The 21,558-nt window shown below is 39.5% G+C and overlaps 1 long non-coding RNA gene across 2 annotated transcripts in view; it reads right to left on the bottom strand.

Moving 5' to 3' along the window:
* The window catches only part of LOC116440092, a 177,555-nt gene that overhangs the window by 20,112 nt on the left and 135,885 nt on the right, over positions 1-21,558 (bottom strand). For both annotated transcript variants that reach the window (XR_004238407.1, XR_004238408.1), the window contains 4 exons: positions 10,092-10,186; positions 7,538-7,666; positions 6,931-7,049; positions 3,740-5,591 (listed from right to left, as the gene is read on the bottom strand). This is a non-coding gene — a long non-coding RNA (uncharacterized LOC116440092). The remainder of the gene's footprint in view (positions 1-3,739; positions 5,592-6,930; positions 7,050-7,537; positions 7,667-10,091; positions 10,187-21,558) is intronic.

Here is a 21,558-nt window from a genome sequence, read left to right as displayed (position 1 = left end):
ACTGCCTACCATAAACATTCCTGGCTCATCCAGTCCCATTCCCCAGATGAAGAGGGAAAGGTCCTTCAATTCATCTGATGTCCCAGACAGAGTCAGCTTCCCAGATTGCAGAAAACTTTTTCAGACAGCACTAGACTCCATAAATCTGAATCTCAGGGCACTAATCCCAGCTATGGCTGTAGGGTCAAGTCACTTTGGGACTTGAGTAAATGGGGATAAATCACAGTGGAGTGACCAGTGGAAGGAAATACAGTTAGAAGAAATCTCAGCCTGTAGGTTCTGAATGAGTATGAGCAGAAATTAAGGCAAAGATGGAGAATTTGGCATGGAGTGTAGGGAAGAAAGGAGTGAGAGAATTCAAGTAAAGGGCACAAGTAGTGAAAGGGAGATAGAAGAACAGAAGGAAAGCAGAAATATGAAAACTGTGAGAAAGAGAGGGAAGAATGCAGTAGAGGGAAGGACAGCACATGAAGTGGGAAAAACTTTATGGGGAAAGTTGAGACAAAGGGAGGATAAAACCCATGTGAAACACCCACAAGCAATGTATTGTGTGTAGCTACACCTTTTCACCAGCCCAGAGTTCACTTTCTCTCTCAACATCAGAGTCCTCCTGCTGGCCTTGGGCCAGCTGAGATCCCCCCCCACTGCTGCCCTGGCTGCTCCTGGTCCACCCTACTGGGACCTATGTTTCTCACTACTGCCATCCCATACCAAGTCAATACACTCGAGTTCCTGGCCAACTCCTGTCTTATGGCTTTCAAAACTAATTTTCAGACTGGACTCTAATCTCAAAATCTGCCCGACAGGGCACGGTATAATCCCAGCTCTATTTTAAAGGTCAAGTCCTGTAGGTTTTGCTTGGTTTTGACTCATTCAGACCTTCCAGTGATTTCAAAAGCTGCTGACCTAGATAAGAGAGGGCAGAACTGGGGCCGCAGTCAGATTTCCAGTATAAAAAGTGACTTATTTTCAGATGGCTTGACTGTACCTGCCGTAAGGTTTCACTGTTCTATCTCTCTTACTGAAATACATGGAAGGTTCTGTACATCAAATACATAAAAGATTTGACTTCTAATTCCTACCATGTATTTTGGTAAGAGGAATTAAATGTCAAAACACAAAAGCAATTATACACTTAATGGTAAAAAACATATAATCAAGTCATTTTTTTTATTTTCAAATTGCGGGGATTGAAATAAAAGGGCAAGAGGTCTTACTTTGACATTATAGGAGATGGAAAGGCACATTTGTATCCTTTTGTACCTTTTACAAAATGAATATGCCAGTAATCAGACCCATTCATTTTGAAAAGGAGATTGTGCTTTAGATCTATGACATATTTGCGAGGGTGTTGAGAAAGTATCTAAGTAAAATGTGCCATAGGAAATCAGCTCTGGGGAAATGCAGCTATTCTTCATGATGATATACAACTAGTTTGGCATAACACTTGGGGTGAAACAAAGTCTGCTGGTATGGGCGAGTCATCGCTCTGTATTTAACCAATCATCACTACAGCAAGGTAGGCAAAATTTCCTAGCTTGGGAAGAGTCCAAGCTTCAAATTGCTGGAGGCTGAAACAGTGATCTGGGACACTCTGCTATGAGGTTACCAGCTTCTCCTCTTCAGAAGGCAGCTGCCAGTGGCCACCATTGGAGTTTAAGGCACAGCTCTGTTTTTTAGCTCTGCCTTTGTCAGGTTAATTTTTACGTCCTTTTCCTCTGTGTACCTAGCAAACTTAAAGGGGGATGAAAGTGGAGCACCTGCTGGTGCCTCTATTTCTATGATATTTGAAGCTAGTGGCTAATTGCTGGTGTATCTGTACAGTCCCTAACACAGTGAACCACTGCTCCTATTGCTAGGCTGGTAGGCACCTCTACAGTAGTGAGCTGGTCCTCCAGACTGGGCACAAGGACAGGGTGCATCACAGCACTCTCTAGCCTGAGAAGGTGCCTCTCCTTCCCAGAGGCTGGGGACGACTGATGCACATTTACAGCCCAATCTGTCACTTCTCTGTTGCAAGACCCTCTGTAGCTGAGACAGACTAGAGGTGTGGAAATGGACTCCTGTGAGTTTAGTGGCAACAGAGTGCTAAAATGTCTCTTTTCCACTTCTACAGAAGTTTATGAGGGAATAGAAGTCCTACTAGTGATAAATATCACTACATTACTGCGATACAGCAATTGCTTATACTCAGCATCAATCTTTGTGAACCATTAAACCAAATTCCTTTTTAACACTACAAAATCTATGAACATATCCTGTTAAAAACATAACAGATGTAAAGTGTGGGATCATTCCTCTGTCCCACAGACTAGTGTATCCACATTGTTCCAAATTCTCAGGTCTGATTCCTGCTTATGATGATAGTGCATTTGTGAAGCTGTGCAAAACCACTAAAAATTAATATGAATGTGCCTGCCATGTAGGTAAAGATATACAGCTAAGTGGCTCTGGCATGAGCTAGATGAAAACCCCAAAAGGACAAATTTGAAAACATGACTTAAAATGCTCCAGAAATGAAATTCAAGCTGAATTACCAATCAGAACACAGTTTTGTCATTCTAAATGGGAAATATTTCTTTGGAACATGGTGATTCCCTCTATACATAGATAATTGGCACTCTGCTCAAAGCTTATCCAGGTAGCCAAGTTACAGGAAAGATTTCCCTTCAATGGATTTACATCAGCAATCTGTCCCAGACAAAATGTAAGTTTTTTACTATGGAGCTGGGCCAATTACTTTAATGTAGCTCTAATTATGAACTTCTAAAATTAATTTTGGCATCTATTTTTTTGTGTAGAAATACATATGTGTTTTCTTGATGACTCTCTTATAAAGGTACCAAAAAGATTAAAATCCTGATCCCAACAAAAAACAGGTAAAAAAAATCATTTGAGAAAATATGGAAATACTGCCAGTTCACCTGGAGATCTGCTGCTTCTGCAGGCTGTTTCATGTGTAGAGGTCTTAAAAAACACAAAAAGATTTTAAGAGAATACTTGTATGTATATTTAATGTCTAAGAAATGGCAGAACATGTATTTTATGTGCTAAAGCACTATTATGTATCTATATTTAGCTTTCACTTTAAGTGGGTGTTATCTGCTAATGTATATTTTGGGGACTTTGAAAATCTAATGTTTAACTGTGGTATTTTTCACTTTCTGTAAAGAGTGGGCTTTTGATAACAAAAGAGGAAAAAAAACCCCAACCTGCTAAATGGTACTTACTAAGAAATAGGTTTCTCTTTTCCAGGGAGAAGGAAGCATCAAACTTTTAAATCCTACTTGCAGACTTACAATTTTATGGGGGGAAAAAAAGGATCAAAAAAATCCCATTTTTTACAAAAGTTAATTTCTCTTGAATTTTGAGAACTGAGTTCTATCATGTTGTGTTTCCCCGCAGAGAGAATGCAATGACTGGCATAGGAAGTAGCTGAAAACAAATTTCTTTGATGGGCATTTTCTGTCACCCTTTGCCATCACAGCATACATTTTCCTGTCACATAATATACGGTAATTATATGGATTTTCCTCTTTCCAAATCAGAGGAATTCTTCCTTACTTGAACAGAGGGGCCACAGACTACTAGTCAACCTAAAAATCCTGTTAGCATTACATCTCAGCATAAATAAAGAATTTGGATCAGTGCCTTGTTAGATCACCGCTATTTCTAGCTCGCTGAGTAAAAAGAGCATTTTTTGCAGCCTAGTTTGATAAGTAAAAGGTGTCTTTCTCACCTGCGTGCACTCTGAATTGTCACTCTCATTCTTTGTTCCTTTGCATGCGGCTGTTGTCAGCTCCAGAGTCACAGAACCACTTGCAGGAATGGCTCGGGAGAGTTTTGGAAGAAAGGAAAGGGAAAAAAGGAGCCGCATTTTTATTTAACAGGAGAAGGAGAACATAAAGAAAAGAAAGGTGTTCTCAAGAACGTAGCCTGCAGCCTTGTCAGGTAGCATTTCTTCAGATGGTTTTTTTCTCACCCCTTTCCCACCCCAAGATCTCTCTTCATCATTTTTTTAAACATCTCTTCTGGGACAGAGACATGAAAGTGAATTGTGGGTCAAAGGCAAGAATTAGGGGTTGCCAGGTCTGCTTTCTGATGGCTTTACTTTATCTTTGTGTCCAAGCTTTTGCCAGTTAGCAGGAACTGTGGGTTATCCATTCCAGTCACATCATTTTCTGCTTGATGACAAGCATCACACCTTCATCCATCACATTTACATTTCAAACTGCCACACTGCTCTATTGATTAATTATTTAGCAGCTCTTGGCCACTTGTGAGTGTTTCTGCGCTCACGTTTCGCGGGGAAGGTCCATTCTTTTTATTTATGTGCAGTTTTGTAAAGCTAAGAAAAAAAAAGTAAAGCCTTTATCATACACACATGCCCCTAACCCAGGTGTGTGTGCCTGTATCCATGCACACGTGTGTGAATATTTACCTCTGTGTGTGTGTGTGCATACTCCAGTACTATTAGGTGCACACAGGGAGCAGAAGCAGGTAATCTGATCAATAAGCACATGCTCACACTGATAATAGATTTCTGAGTTTTCAGAGCACTGAACAGCAGATCAATGAGACCTTGCAGGTGTGCTGGAGCCAGGAATTGCATCAGCTACATCATGCTCCCTACAGACGGGCAGGGAACACAGACATCGTCCTCTGGGCTTTGTCACTTTGAGCAAAAACAGGTGGAGCATTTTTGCAGGTGCCTGCTAATGGCTGTGTTTCTTCCACATCACAGTCAGGAAAGGGCAACCTCTGAACAACACAGGAGATCCAATTCGACCTAGGGCTCAACTCGCCCTGGAAAATCACTCCATCTGTCTTTTCCTCAGTTCTCCTTTGGTGAAATGCAGAATGAGGATCTAATCCTATAGCTCTTCTGCTTGCTTTATTTTATTTTCAGATAAAAATCCACTGTAAGAATAACATCTATCTGTTCTATCTGAAAATACAGGTTAGCTCAGAAATCTGTGTTTGAAAGAGTGATGTTTGATCTTGCTTCTGATCCCTGGGGCACTCGTGGGCACTCTGCTTTAGCTGGATGCTTTTCTGACCCATCACCACCCCTCACCCAGCAGTTCCCATGAGAGCAATCTGTAATCCTTTGGTGTCCCAGGTGGTGGTACACTCCAGAGTACCCTCTGATATTCGTAACTGCTTGTCCAAAGATTCATGTCTCTAGAAGGAAGAGCTGCAAGAAGAAAGCAAGATCCGGTATTCCATGATGGGAATAGAAATGTTTTCAATAAAGGCTTTGGAAAAGTCTGATGTTCATGATATCACACACTTCTGTTGAAGCAGAAAATGAGGTAATCTTGAAGTCTAGAATAAATTTAGTATTTGGATCTGTTTTAATGTTTTCTACTGTTTTCATTTTTTACAAGTTTATTGTGGATATAATCCAACAAATATGAACAGAGTGATTCTTTTTCCTTTTATTAATTTTCAATGATTTTTGACTTATGTAAAGCTTATTAAAATCAAAAAAAGTATGTATATTACCTTAATAGATCCTGAATGAGATCCTTGAAGAGCAGGGACTACATGGCTTTTATTACTCCATCTCTTGTATTTCTGTCTTCATCCTTCAAATTGCAAAAGTAAATGTAATACCACTGACTTTTTTTATGGATGGGATTTGTGACAGTATTCAGCTCATTATGTGAATGCTGTTAGGCTAGGGTTGGTCAACATTTTTCTGTCAAAATTACTTGGTTTATAGTAAAGTACATTGGGAACTTGAATAAATTGAGTATCCTATTTATATTTACAGTAAAATATTACACCACTCAGACAATACAACAAAACCATCTGCTTGGTCTCTTAGTGTTGCTAGTACACTATTTAGCACACAGAGAATAACTGACTGGGTCCCTTCTATTGAAAGTATTGAAATAAAAAAATGGAGTAAGCCTTAGTCCTGACCTATGGTGGAGGATTTGGTTGTTTGGTGAAATATAATCCCCATCTCTGACTGCAGTTAAAGGAAATATTTAATGTTTAATTTTTGCCATTACTTTGCCTCTGTTTGCTTCTCTTCCTGCCTCACTCAGTCCCTTTCTGTCTCTATTCTAACAGAAACTCCTGTGAAGTGCAAATTAATCTACCTGTATTTTTTCAGCTCTTTGCAGAACTCCTCCACCTCTGGCATTTAAAGTAAGCACTTGATGCTGGCAATCCAGACATCCCCCATACCTTCTGCAAGGTAGCAGTCTTGTACAGCACCAAAACCACCAAAACTAGTGCCTGGCAAAGAAGACCACTGAATCCCTGCTAGTGAGGGATTCTCACGTTTTTGTTGCTCTGGTATATAAGGGAGGAAGGGAATGTAGCATGTATGTCCACGGAGGGAAATACAGCAATGGATGGTCTTATCTGTGAGAAGTCCTGACCTACCAATTTCCAGTGTACTATGAATATTCAGAGAAAAAACTTTTAATTTCTGCCTGTTGCCCCAAGTGATTTACACTGATATAACTTCTGCATGTGAAATGTCATTGTAGCAGTATCAAGTTATAATAATAATAATTAAAACTTCAAATAATTTGAAAATCAATGCTTTATGGTTAAACAAAGGTGATGATATCTATTACCTCTACAGTAAACAAAGTGTCTTATAATGTAAAGTGCAAAAAATGAAGGACAGAATTTGAGCTTTTAACTTATACAGCAGGGTGGTTTCTCTTACATGAGTAACTCCAACAAGAAAACAACAAAACTGTGGCAACACTCGATAAGATCAAAGACATTGTTATCTAGATTTCTGTGTAGTACTGTTCCACTGTAAAGACCCAAAATTAAAAGAAGACAAATGAAGTTCTTTCTCTAATATAGTGACAATGTACTGATGTGCCTTTTAATTTTTTCCCCCTTTGCTTCTTTGAAATAACCCTTCTCTGTAGAATAACAGTCTCTCTTACATACCTATTCACTCATCAATCCTAAAACTATCTGATACAGTGATGATATGGCAGCAAAGCTCTTCACACGTTTTCTTGTTTTGCTTGCTTCATCTCTTCACATCCACAGTTAACAGGCTTGCTCTGTATAAAAAGAATAAACACAGTAATTGCTTTGCCATAGGTGTGTTTAATTTGTATTGTCACAAATAAAAAGGAAAAATAGCACTTCATCTTTTTTTGGCTTAATGAGATCAGGAAAGTATTTTCATAATTGAAAACAAAGAGTCTTTTAAATAAGAGTCTTGTATTAGAAAGTGACAATAATATAAAACAGACACCTTCCAGTGAACTCTTCTCTAAAATGCCAAACATGATAACAAAAAAACCAATTAGGTTATGAGTGGACTTGTTATAGATTAAAATACATAAACAAAATTCTGAATATTTTACAGGATTACACAGCCTCTAAATCTTATTTATACAATTTCTAACTGCATAAATACTAGCCAGCAATTCCTGCTTTTGCCACTAATGAGACAGGTCCCAAGTAATTATATGAAAGACACAAAAAATCCAACTAGAACAACAGGTAGTTCTTCATATTATCTATGAATAGAGCATTACTTTACCATTTTGAGGAGTAAGTATTCAGCTATTGCTGAGAAGGTGCTCAATTGCATCTTCAAAGTTAGCGGGTTTCCACTTGATGACTAGAGTTCATTAAAGATGAACATCCACATCTTATTGTCAATCCTTTTCTGCAAAAGAATTATTGTTAATCAATTTTGATATAAAGGTCAGAGAAGAAGAATGCTATGTCTTCTGCCCAAGCCTGGTCATTCAGTCAACAGAGAGAGCCAGTACAGTATTTTCCAGAGGAATTAAAAAGACAGACAAATAAACAACCAAGCAAACCATGAAATGGCAAGTCATAGATCAAGCTAATAGTGCAGTGCTGCTGTCCATGGAGCATTCCTGCCTGACTTCCCAGCACATGGAGCATTTGCTCTTACTTTATTAGTCAAGCAGGACTCACTTCTGCCTTCCCAGTAGACCCAGAAGTCCCAGAAATACAGCAATGGTTCCACCTGTTATGGTAATAGTATTAACAACTATTCCTTTTAGTCAAGGAACCCTATTTATCAGATGGTCACCTGTAGCAGAAAATCCCATAGGTTGACCACATGCAGCACAACTGATTTCTTTTTATTTCCTCTAAATTTACTGTCTTACACTATTTAACTACACTGACGGCCCTCTTGTTCATAAGTAATGTGACAGGAAAAAAAGGAGGTCATGACTCATGGTTTAATTAATCACTCCTAATTAATCACACCTTCAGGAGCCTCAAGTAGGTACAATATTGAGAAACAGACTTCCTTGCTGTGCCTTTTACATATAACATTGATCCAGAGAAAAGGGAGAGTACTCCTGTCCCTCAGGGGTGTAACTCTCAGCCATTGCTATGCTGGAGAATTACTGCAGGATTGAACAGCGAAACATCTTTGGGAGGCAACCACCTCACAAGACTACACATTTCTAGTGCATTGCTGTCTTTTCTATAGAAATGATTGAAAAGCATGCAGAAGTCACTGACACATAGGTGCACAAAACCAGCTGTTTGCACCCAGTCTATCTTAATATTAATCTGGCTGGAATGGATAAACAAAACCACGCCACGGCTTGTGGGATGAGCTCATAGTAGGTAACTGCTCTGTACCTGCACAGCATGAAAAAAAATTATCTTATGTTTCTCATTTTTTCCTGACGAATAAATCTTAAATTGTTTCCAAAAGTATGACATGCCTTCACAGAGGGGGAACACCCTGATTCAGAGCATTGTGTCTAAGGTGGTCTCTTCAAGGTGACAGTGACAAGCCTGACTCTTCTGTCAGGAGACAGACCTGGGGTATCCTCATACATGAAACACTGCCTAAACCGTTATTAGGCTGTTAAGTAAAACATTAGTTTACGGCATCACTGCTGTGACTATGATAATGCTGCAAAAGACACGAACAGGGTTATTGATTTATTTGAATCAAATATTGTTAGCATCAGCCAGAGGAGAGGACCCCAGGTCCCAAACTGGCTAGGGGCCACTTTGCTGAAAAGGACTATGATTACAGATAAGTGCTGGAGCTGGAGCATGAACCTTGTGTTCAATACTTTCCATGTCCATCCATTTTTCTTCCCCCTCTGAAATTTCTGCCTTTCCCTCCAGAGAATACAAAAGACAACAAACACCACAGAAGAAAACACAGTCACTTCTGCAAAATGGTGCTTAAAACAATGTGCAGTGCCATACCTAGACCTGCAGGGAGCTGGCCATTAGGGTTTCTTTCGATAACCCTCTTCGGGAACAAAGAAAGCGAGACTGGTTACAAGGGGTGCACGGTGCACAGATGCAAGTTCCACTTCCCTTGGTTTACCTCTCTCTAGAAAACAGGAAGTCCTGGAAGGAGGAAAGTACTCTAGACCCTACTGACTTTAGATGTCATTGCTTCAACTTCATGAGAAGGGAGACACCCTGAAGTCCAGTATTCTGGTGGCATGTGAGACCTTTTCCTCCTCAGCTGGAGCAGTGACTGAGCTGTGAGCTGAATTTCACACTCAATGCAGCAATCTAATAAGATAGTGCCTTGATGTTTGGTGGTTATCTTGATTTGGTAGTGCAGTGGAAAACATTTTGTACTTAACTTCACATGGCACACTGATGTGAAAAGTCCTGTAGCAGCGGTAGCAACTGCATACCGATTTTAGGCTAAGGATTAGCTGCCTTTAAAAAGGTTGCCCTCACTAGATTGAGAACTGATTGCAATAACTTCTTGTCTCTTCTTTACCTCAATCAATAATTTTTAGGGTTCAAAATAATCAGAGTGCAATAATTCCTCCACAGGAACAGTCATGCAGTGGTGAATTACATATTCCAATCTGCATAAGTGTGAAAGAATAAAGGCAAATTTTGAACAAAACCTTCTATACTGAGGCAAAATTTGTGCTTCTGCAGCTGACAGGTATGTGTCTTTACTGCCTTGCAAAGTTTAATACTTAATGTGAATAAGCTTTGGTAACACAACAGATGTAAAAATCAGACAAACCAGCTGAAAGCTCAGCTATATGTGTCCTGTGTGTGCCTTTAAATACTATTAAAATTGAATTTGACTAGACTTGCTCAAATCAGACCTGTTATCAACAACACATTGTCTCAGGGGACCAACATTTGTCCAGTTAGGGCTTCCTTCATTAATCGTCCAGCATCAAGCAAGCCAAATCCAAATCTGTGGAGAAAAAGCAATTAGATATTTTAAGCAGTGATAAGAACACCACAAATAATCAATTTCTATGGCATTAACAGCTACCTGGCCCAGAAAAAGTCTATAAAAGCTAGAATTTATTGCAGAACACCAGACAGCTTACAGAGCATTGATTCTTAGTAGTATGCATAGATTGCTGGATTTAAAGAGAAATCCCTAATGGTTTTTACCTTTAATTTTTTTCCTTTTAAAGGGAAAACAAGGATAAGGTGTTCATAAGGCCAAACTGCAGCAAAAGAAATGCCTAAGGACTGTTAAACAGAGTTTGTTTATCTTGCAGATGAACAGAATACTGCCACACTGTTTGATGGCAATTATATGTAATCTAATGCATAAACTTCATAAGTGGTGAGATGCTAAATACAGTTATAATATTCTGTGGTTAGAAAAAGACATTAATTTGCCTTATTTTTAAAACATCTATTGTACCTGAGATGCCAACAGGCTAGAAATCATTTTTGCATTTGTTCTTCTTGTGAATCTTTAGGCTTTAAAGCCTTCTATTCTTCCCTAGCGATCTCATACTGGATTATTTTATTCTGCATTAACCTTTGTAATATGTAACTACTTATAAAAGGAAAACAAAATGTAGTGCAGAACCCAGCAGGCAGAACATCATTGTCTGGAGTGGACAACAAAGTTTTGAAACCTATTTAGTCTTAATATTCCCAAAACCTGATTTTTGATATGTAGATGTTATAATTGATCTTTAAACATGAACCAAACCATATCTGAACTCGGATTTCTAGATCAACAGGCTGAGAAGTCAAAAGGGACTTTGGTAATCATCTTGTCTGACCCCCTGTATATATGCACTAGAATCTTTCCCAAGAAACTAGATTAAACAATGTCTTTCAGAAAGATGTCTAATCTCATTTTAAAGACTCCAAGCTATGGTGAGTCCACCTCCTCTCTGGGTAAGCTCTTCCAATGTTTAATTACCCTTACTGCTAGGAGACGGTGTCTTATTTCAAGGTTGAATTTGTCTAACAGCATTCAAATACTGAAAATGCACGGTGTTTGAGAGAGAGCAAATATAAGTGACATGATACACTTTATACTAATCCTAAATCAAAAGATTATGGAAATATTGAAAACATGACAACTAAAGCTCTGTTTTGGCAAACATTTATGCAAGGGGGTATCTGTCTGCATAGGAAATGGTTTTCTTTCAATTCTGCAAGCTTACACATCTGTAAAGTTATGCCAGGGCTTCAAGCACAATTCAAAAAGAGGCATCTGGAGTGACTTTTGCTGAAAAAAATATTAGGCATTAACTAATAAATACAACTTCCCTCCATTTCTGCCCCATTCTAAGCAGCCTTTGTGGCTGCTTATAACTACTAGAAGAAAAAGTGAGAAAACTTCCCATTGCAGAAATGTGATTGCTGCCATAGGGGGATGACTGCTGAAATCCAAACACAACCCAAGAGGGGAAAGAAAAAAAAAAGGAATGAAAAAAAAAAAAGGAGAGTTGTCAAGATAATTAAAACTTTGCAACAATTCAGTAGTGGTGCTGATAAAAACAGCACTGCTGGCTGAATGCAAATAAGATGGTAAAGGCCCTGTTTGGATTATGGTAATTACTCAGTCTGAAGTTAGCTTCAGCCACACACACATATGAACACACACATACACACACAGCAGTGGAGTGGAACCTGACAACCATACTTGGCGTGTGATCATAAAATTCCCTGGCACGCTCTCAGGATGCCATGTGGAGCTATTTGTACAGTTAGGTACGGGACTCTGCAGCGCAGGAAATACCAGCGGAAGCACGGCTGACCCGCCTGGCCTTCAGCGAGAGCCTGCCCCCCCCTGCTTATCGCTGGCATGCATTCAAAAGTGATCTCTGGAGAAGGCAAATCAATCGAACACATGTTTGGTCTAAAAATGTCATTTTGGAATATGTTAAGATATTTCCTTACATTAGACCATTTTGTTTGCCCCAAAGATTTGTCAAGTGCAATTGAATGCATACACATCACAACGCATGCCAGTGCCAGAACAAAATAATTTCAATGTGTCCTTTAGTACTCTGATAAAATGCAGGCAGTCGGTGTTGAAACGAGATGCCCTGTGAAAGTCTTGTGAGCACTGGCATTCTGCATTTCTTCCAGGAACTTGTTTCTTTAAAATTTGGGATCCATCCAAATGAGCAGATTTTGTGTAAGAATGAGGAAGAGGACCAGCTCAACCTCTCCTCTTGCCTTCTAGACGGAGAAGTTGAGGCAGGCTAATTTATGTGATGAAAAATCATTAAAGAAATTACAATTTCCAACTCTGATTCCTAAATAATAAAGCCTTTATGAGGACAATATCATTACAAATAACCCTATTAATCTGTTGATTCAGCTTTAGAGCCAATTCTGATATATGACAAAGATGTGTTTCTTCAACAGTTTTCACAAGTTAATATTAAATAATATTGGCACACACATCATTTTTATTACTGAGTTCTTTGATTTGTTCACCCTGCACGGTCTCTGCAGCTGTGTGTTTTATGACCTACCCATCACAGGAGAAACTCCCATTAGCACCGGCACACAGCAGAGGAGATGTGAACTTTGCAATCAGGCTTGCTATCCTCACTCTGTTTTTGGTTAGTGCTGAAAAGGCTGTTTCAAGCAGATCAGAATAGTCAGAGCCCAATCTGAAGGTGCACTCGTACTGTGAAGGGCAGGCTTCCCTGCCTGGCATGTTCAAAGTTTGCGGAGACTATATCAAATCCAGATTTATACATGACTGTGGATGTCAAGATGCAGTCCTCTGACCAACAGGCTCCTGAGGAAAGGCACCCATACCTCCCCCTTCTCTTCCCTTCCCTCCACCTTTACCGCCACACCCTTTTTCTCTCTTTGCATCGACCCGGTATGGTTGCTAAAACACACACACACAAAGTGCATCAGCCTTGAAAGGCTGCAAGATGCTTGGGTTACTGTACTTCAGCTGAGACACAAATTAGGTCCGTTTTGATTTGCTGTGGGGATCCTTTCCTGGTGTATTTTCTCTCCTTTTCCAAAAAATGCTTCCTTAAAAGAGTACTTATCAGCTGATAGGCCAAAAATCAAAATTACATGATATCTCTTCTGAAATTATCTCAGGGAAGTTTGCACAATGTTTTCTCTGAGATTTTTATCTTAATTAAAACAAAGAAGTATAAGAAGGGGTGAAAAAAAAAGAAAATTAAAAACTGCCAAGTTCTCAACTCTTACCAATCTCCTGACAGTACTAGTCCAAGACTTGAGATTGTACAACAGAGAAAAATGACTGGTTGCAAATTCATAATTTCAGTTTACAGATTCATTTTGATGGGGTTATCATGAAAAGGGTGGTCAGAACATTTTACACCTATGACCTTAACATCATTCTTTCCATTTTCCTGCATTTTGTGCATATTTAGTCACCTGTGGTTGCCGCTGAAAAGATGCAAAAGTTGGGCTATGATCCTAAAGCAATCAAGAATGTTAAGCATTTCAGAAATGGCATAGCATTACTTTGTCATAAAATAAGAACATTTGTGAAGGATATAATATTGTATCATAAAGGGAAAAAAAATAATCTGTAAAAGATTGCTAGATGTTAAAGGAAGTCTGATGAAAATGCACATTTATTAGTTCAGATTAGACAAAAAGCGCTTTATAACTATATAGTGTTGTTATTGCGATAAATGCAGTATTTGTACCAAAATGCTCAGTTCTTCTCACTACTGAGAGATATGGGATTATGTGTCTTAAAATTGAGGAATAATGATAAAACTTAAAAGACAAATTGAGGACCCACAAGATCTTGAAGTTTTTATTATATATACATTTCCAGAATGAATAATAAGTTTCTGGACCCTTTAGTGCTTTCTGTACTGTGTGGATTTTTTATTTTTTTTATTAGTGTGGACAAATAAATTTTATTTGATAGCTTGTTGTATTTAAAGACAGTGTAAAACTCTCATTGCAAACAGTTGTTTACAGTGCGCTTTTCAGCACAAAGCTGTTTTAAAGCTCAATTGTGCATTTTGCAGATAAAGTGGGAAAACTAACTGAAGGCTGTATTGTAAGCAGTGGTTGCCGTGGAAACCCCAGTTTCAAGAGCTGGTTCTCCATTACCACTTAATTTAGGCTTCCTAATTGCATTCCACTAAATCGGTAGCGACAATATCTGCAGAGCAAAACTGCATGCCCAGTCTAGCGCAAACCTCTTTGAAACAGGCTTTTTGAAAGCCAGGAGCTATAAAAACTCAGCATGACGTGGAGCATATGAGAAACCTGTAGTTCAAATGTACTGCTGCTTGCTTTCTCATCCTTAGTAACTTCAGTGCGCTCCACACCAATCTATTAGTTCAGTCTACCTTAAAGATCATAAAGCTCTGCCATGTGGAAACTCATCTGTCCACCAACACATTGGTGCAAAATAGATTTAATTGTACTCCCAACCCAGTATCATGTCCATCTTATTTTACTACACACCAGCAGGTAGCCGGTGCAGAGCCTTACTTTCCTTGAACTGCCCTTGCTCCATGATACGAGGAGAACAATACTTTCTCAGTTTAAATCATTTGCCACTGTTCAGCTGTGCAGCAAGCCAGACCGCCCATATGTGACCTAAAGAGAGCCTTGTCAGAACCACTAGACATAAAAGCATTCCAATTATCGACCATACTGCTTTAATAGAGGAGGCAACTAATATGATAGTGTAAGTGATTCTGCCACTGAGAAGCTCTTCGTCACTGTCAGATTAACACTTGAGTTAAACTCTTGTAAATCAGTCACATTATGCCGTTGGTTGAGAAATAAACACAGACCTATTACTCTTAGAATTCCAGAGGGCTCTCCCCGCCATCCAAGTTGTGCAGGATGCCCTATTAATCTGAATTTTGTCATGTTTATTATTTTGCAATTACTAATGTGGGTAACATTGGAAAGATTTAAGTTGTCTATGATTAGATTCTGAAATGGATGTACATGCTTAGCAAAATCTGTGAGGGAAAAGGAGAGAGAGGAAGAGAGAGGAAAACAGGAGACAGCTTACGTGTAACTTCTTACTGAAAAAGACAGCAGACCACCAACTCAATTAAATCCTATAACTCTTAAAACGAAAAAAACCCCCATAGACCATTTCAAAGCAAAATATTCCAGTGTCTTCAAGCTGAAGACTTCCCACAAGCTCACAGTGAAATACACCACCTGAACACTAAGGTGGTTGTATTTGAGCCCTCTAACATGTATCAAATGAATGCCGAAGTTGAAAATAATACGTAAACAACTGCTCTTACAATGCTTCCTTCTCTCCACAGTATGATTAGATACTGGTAAAATACTTTTAAGTCATACATTATCAGCTTACCATCAGTCTTTCTATTTCTGTGGATTTTTGTCAAGTTTCTTGTCATTTTATCAAGTTTTTGTCTTCTCCTCTACCTGAGCTACTTTGAAATCAAAACAAAGACACCTCTGCTTTTGATATTGGGATTTTAGATGTGAGAGAGTGGACAGATAAAGACTGTTAGCACAAATTGGGAATTATTTCCTGTGGCACAGTTTTACCTGTTCAATGGAGCCCTCCTGGGTGGACAGTGAAGCTGGGAGAGAAGGAAATGAGGATAGGAACTAGAAGACTGGCTGTTTAGTTTGTTTGGTTGCTTCAGCCAGGGGAACTCCTCAAGATTTCTAGTCTTCTCCTCTTTAGATATTAGGAGCCCTATCTGGAACCAAGGCAAATTCTCAAATAAAAAATGTGTACAGATCTTTCTAAAAATGCTGATCTGAGATGTAATCTCAGTGTGTTCCAGGTCAGAAACAGCAGCCACAAGAGATTTTAGGCTAAATATCCTTTTCAGGCTATCATCTTTGTCCAGAGAAGTAGGGAAAAAAACTTCCTGTTGCTTCTCTACAAGCTTTTGCAAAGATCTTCTGTGAAGACAGGTAGAAAATTCTGGAAGTAAAAAGGGAGGAATAGGAAGAAATTGGCACTGCAGTTCTAAAACTCGGCAGAAAAACTGCTTGAAAGATCATGTGTTTGGAAACCATATTAATTTTTATATTTCACTTTGCTCTTTAGAAGGCCCTTAAACAGGGGCAATGGCAGAAACCAAGGGAAGATCAGTAAAACTGTACTGTACCCTGAGGAAAATCAGAAAAGACACTTTTCTGTGGTGGCCAGTGAACATACATTACAAGGGACAGAGAGTTCTCAGTAAGACAAGTCCCTAGTACCACAAGAACCACTTCATGTTAGGGTGACCAGAAAGGCTTCTCCCAGGATGCTTGTTCTGTAACGTCAATCTATCCCAGTTTAGATTCCCCGGTTGGCTGTCAGCCTCTACCCCTCGCCACTCCCCCAGAGCTTCCCCATTGGTCCCTGTTCCCCAGTCCTGCCTTTTCCCTGCCCCCGGATAAAACTGTGAGCTTTGGGGTTGTGTTCGTATTTGCCTGTGCAACCTTCGGCCGTGTGGAAGCAATAAATGCTCCTGGCAGAACGCACGGAAATGCCCTTCTTGGCTCTTTGCTACCGATTGTAACACTGAACCCACCCGTGCTTCTGTGGGTGCAGGTGTATGCCCCACAGAGCCAGGCAGGGACAGTATTACTTTTTCACTCTATCTTCTAGTCCCTATGTGGAAAAGTGTGGCCTTGAAAAGGCTGTAGGGGAGCTCAAAGGAAGAAACCCTTTACCCCTTCTCTTGGATGAATTGAATCATGGCAAATCTTAACCAGAGACTTCTCTAGGCATCATCCACAGCAGATTAAACTTTCTTTGGGTAGGTCTATAGGAAGAGATAATAGACATACATTTTTCTCTCAGCAGTCTTTAAAGTGGTAACTGATCTAAAAAGAAAGAAAAGTATTTAAAAGCTGCCTCTCAGAGACACACTACATTGGATAAAAATTCTGGTTCTCAGTTTAGGTAATTCATGTCCTAGAGAAAAACAAAAATTAAAAAGCTCTCAAGAGACAATGGGATCTATTCTGTCCTCACATTCATGACTTAGTTACAAGTGGGCTCCTTGCCAGCTTCTGAGCTCAGGTACACACATGCAATTTTCTTTGACTTAAAGAGAGCATATACTTTTGTGGGCAGAATCTGGATTTTTTATGTATAGGAATTCCTACTACTTTTATTATTTGTATGTTATTATAATGATCATGGCATCATTGTTTTGAGCTTTGGGAAAACAAGGCTCTGTACTCTATCCACGGAAGAGATTATGGCCCAGAAGAACCAGCAGCATGGGAAGGGTGGGGGCAGTCTAACTCTCAGTCCTCTACATGGTCATATCTTTCCCAATTACAGATAAGAGTATGTAAATTTTAGTCACCTAGAAAATAATTGGTTTTCTTGAAATGGATGCTTTCAGATGCTTGACAAATTCTCTGTGTGTGCCTTCCCCTTCCATCCCTGCACCCAGCACAACACTGCTTCCTGTGCCATGTTTATTGAGTCCTTATCCTCAGAGCTGGTTTACCCTAGGAACACACTCCATCTTGTTTCAAGCGCCTGCTTTTAACAGGGTCTATGCACCACTGCTGACAGATTCTGTGCTCAGCTACACACGTAGCTTCCTTTGACTTAGAGTATATATTTTTCTGGGCAGAGCCAGTTCTTTTGGGGTATGGCTCTACACAGACATGGAAGCCCGCCTGGCTCACCTTTGCCTGGGGCTTGTAAAGGCCCCAGCAGAGGATGCAGAGTGGAGGAATTTGAAGGAGCAGAGGGCAGTGGTCTTACTGCTCTTTTTGGGGACCAAACCTGGCATCTGACATGACAGTGTAAGAAGCAGGAGAACATTGGTAGGTGGGAATTGTGTAGATGAGATCTTTCTCTGAATGCATCTCTGTACTCAGTGCTTCACTCTTTAGAGATCAGCGTAGTGAAGGCAAGAAATCAGATGGACTTAAGGACTTATTCCTATGTGATGGAAGTGGAAGGGTAGTGATTTTAAGTCCTCAGAGAAGAGCCAAACCAGTGTGTTTAGTCTGTTCTGTGTGCCTGTTTGAATGCATGCAAGTGCAGCTGGGGTTCTGCAGGTTTGGGAGGGAAAGGTTTCAGGGCAGGGAGCAGAGCCAGGGAACGACTGCTCTCTATCCCTTGCCACCCCTGGCACCTTTCCCAGTGGAAGTCAGAGTGGGGATTAACACACACGGAACTGGTTCTGTTCCAACTCCCCAAGAGGAAAACAACATTTTTTCAGGCTATATGATTCTTGTTTGTAGCTACATGACACGTTATTTAATGGCTGTGAAATACTGCATTGTTCTGATTTTGAAGATGCGCACATCTTTGGAGGACCACTCTCATTTTTCTAAATGTTTTTTAAATGCAACATTTACAAACACCTTCATTTTCTTGTTGTTGCTGACTCACTCATTGACATTTTAAGCTAAACAGCATATGGCTTATAGCTTTGTACCAGCAATTCTATACAATGCATAGATTTTCTGGAATTAAAAAGCCTTGGAAACATGATGAAATTTTAAAAACTACAGGTTTATTCTTAAAACTAGGAGATCTGTTAGGTCTATTCTTCATTTTTACAGATTTTTTGCAAGCGATCCAAAAGAGTTGCTCAGGGCATCACAATTTCCTGGCTGCAAAGTAACAGAAAAAACACAGGTGGATATTTAGATATGTAATTCCCACGTGTGTTCAATGTTCTTTGTGGTCTTTAGATGGAAGGGTACTACAGGAGTGTAAGGTATTAATTACTGTTATCAGCATCTAAGACATCTCTTGCTGAAGATTTAAATCAGCTTCCCCTGGAAACATAGGAAATAGGATTTAAAAGGACCTCCTGCATCAAGTTCAAACCTCAGCTTTTGCTGTCAGCTGCACGTCCCATAATTGGTTTCATGAAGTGCTCAAGTTTCATGCTGTAACCAGTGAAGTTTCTTGCTTCCCCTGCTCCTGTTGGAGGGCTGCTCCAGGATATCATTCCAGTGCTTCCTCCTAATTTCCTGTTGGAGTTTATTCATGGCCATTTTATAACCATTTGTTCTTATGTCAACATCATCCTTTAAGTAGCTCTTCTGTATTTATAGACAACAGTTATGTTTCCTTTCAGCCTTTGTTTTGTTTGTGTAAACAAGTGAAGCCCTTTTAGTTTGCTGTATTAGATAGCCCTACCTCCTCCTACCAGTGCACCTTCCTGGTACTTGTCCCAGTTTGAATTAATCGTGTTGCACATGGCTGCAATAAAATGGGTGACCCAAGTTGTGCACTGCCTGGCTGTACCCTGTCAGAGCAATGAAAATTAGGAAAAAACTCCACCGCTTCCATTCTCACTCTCCCTCATCAATCTTTTTTTTTTTTTTATACAGGCACAACTTACCTAAGGCTCATGATCACCTTTTATTAGCAAGGAGTGTAATCCAAATTTTTTAAGTACCCAACTGTACTTCTTTTAGCCAGATGCTGTAGCCATGCTACCCACCCAAAATGTGTGCCTAAGCCCACTGCTTCATTATTTATCTCCTGAAGTGCACCATCTTGAGGCTTCACTCCTGGATTTCATGGTGTCCCATCCCATTCCTTTTCTTCCTTTTTCTCTGCTTGCACTGCAAGCCACTATTGGAATTTTTTCCTAGCTTTGTGTAAGCAGAAAATTTCACTTGCATATACTCCCTTTTCTGCAGTGTGGGTATTAACGAAAATAGGACCCTGCAAAATAATTGATAATAAGAGCAACCTGTGTAGGACTCGACTACTGATCTCTGCCCATCCCAGTATGTCTGTTTTCAGTACAACCTGCAGTCACCTTTTCTCCGATCAGTTCCTCTCAGCTCTTCCAACTGATCTCCACTTTCTCCAGTTTAAACAATACCCCTCCCCCTTCAACAATGATAATATGATTTACGGACACCAGAGGAGCGAGATCCATTGTATTTCCTTTCTTTAGAAAAACCTCATTATTTATGGCATGATCCATTTTTGGAAAAGTCTGACATGTTTCAACACATCTCTTGTTTCCTTCAAAATTAATTTTAAAACCTGGCATGCAATGAGAATGCATTATGAATCTGAATAAAAGCTGCAACAGTCATGTACTTGGTACTATAATGGGTTAATTGCTGCAGTGCAGGAGGCTGATAGGGAGCCACAACAAGGTGCATGCCTTAATGAGGAGCTGGTAAGGAGCCCTGGGGCATGGAATAGGGGCTAATATGAAAGAGAAAACAGTAGGATAGAAAGCTGAGTAACCCAAATAAAGATACATTTGCTCTTGTTTATGTTGCAATTGCTGTCTTGCATTATCACTGACAAAACTTGGAAACACTAAAGTAACTGAATGAGATGGATGTGTGCATAGTATATTTCTCTCCCAGACTAGGTTTTCTATGTTTTAAGGTTTCACTGGCACTCCCTTCTCAAAGCAACAATGAGCTACCAGCTAAACTGAAAAGTGGAGCACTACTTTGATGAGTGGACATACTGTTCCTACAGTCAATACTTTTGATTCCTGGGGAGGGACTCTGTTTCCAGCCTGCATTTTTTTAAAGGAGCAATTTTTGAAAGGCATCAAGTTCCCTTGGTCTAAGGACAGTCCAGAAAATACTGGAAAGGAGTAACTTTAACACGCGGATCAGAATAGCTCTGCTTCAAATGCATACTGTGCAATTACACTGATCCACTTTGTGACATTTTGTGACACTTTGTTCAGATTTTCAGGCAAAACTACCATCAGCTACAATTTCAGATTGGTCAGTAATACATAGAATATTAACTTTGCCTTAGTATTTTGGGTTAAATCAGTTTTTTCTTTCTTGGAGGATGGCTGGCAGAGGTAATGGAACCTTGAAAGACACAACCATCAAAATCAAAGAAAAGTATTCAAACCCCAGCAAATGTTTAACTTGATGTCCAGAATGGTCAGTCAACCTTGTACCATCTCTCCCATTTTATCCATTAATTTAATACCTTTGAGTCATACTTATCCAATCAGGTTTTTTTAAAAATTAAAAAATTTTCTTTTTTTACAGCTGATGCACAAGTACTGCGCTTCATAATATGTACTTTCTCTAACCATAACAGCACATGGTATCTGGTCTTCACAAACTTCTAATTGCTGGACATTCCTTTCTAGGACTAATTAATCATAGTAATAAATCAATATAACTGTAAATGGAACTGAGATCAAAGTCAGACTTACTGCATATTGATAATCATCTAGGTAAACACTGGAGGTAGCTTCCAAGTCAAATAATAAGATCCTCAAAAGCATGTTTCTATAAAAGAAAGGTAAATATATAGTCTCTAATAAAACCTCTGGAGAGCCCCACAGAAACATTAAACAGAAACAAAGTAAAAGAGAGTTTACCTAAACATCAGCTCAAGCTTTTTCTTTA

The sequence above is a fragment of the Corvus moneduloides genome, chromosome 2 (genome assembly GCF_009650955.1).
Source record: "Corvus moneduloides isolate bCorMon1 chromosome 2, bCorMon1.pri, whole genome shotgun sequence".
In the NCBI taxonomy this organism is placed as follows: Eukaryota; Metazoa; Chordata; class Aves; order Passeriformes; family Corvidae; genus Corvus; species Corvus moneduloides.
Note: the sequence above shows the minus strand (reverse complement) of the source record. Positions and strands in the feature narration are given on the sequence as shown.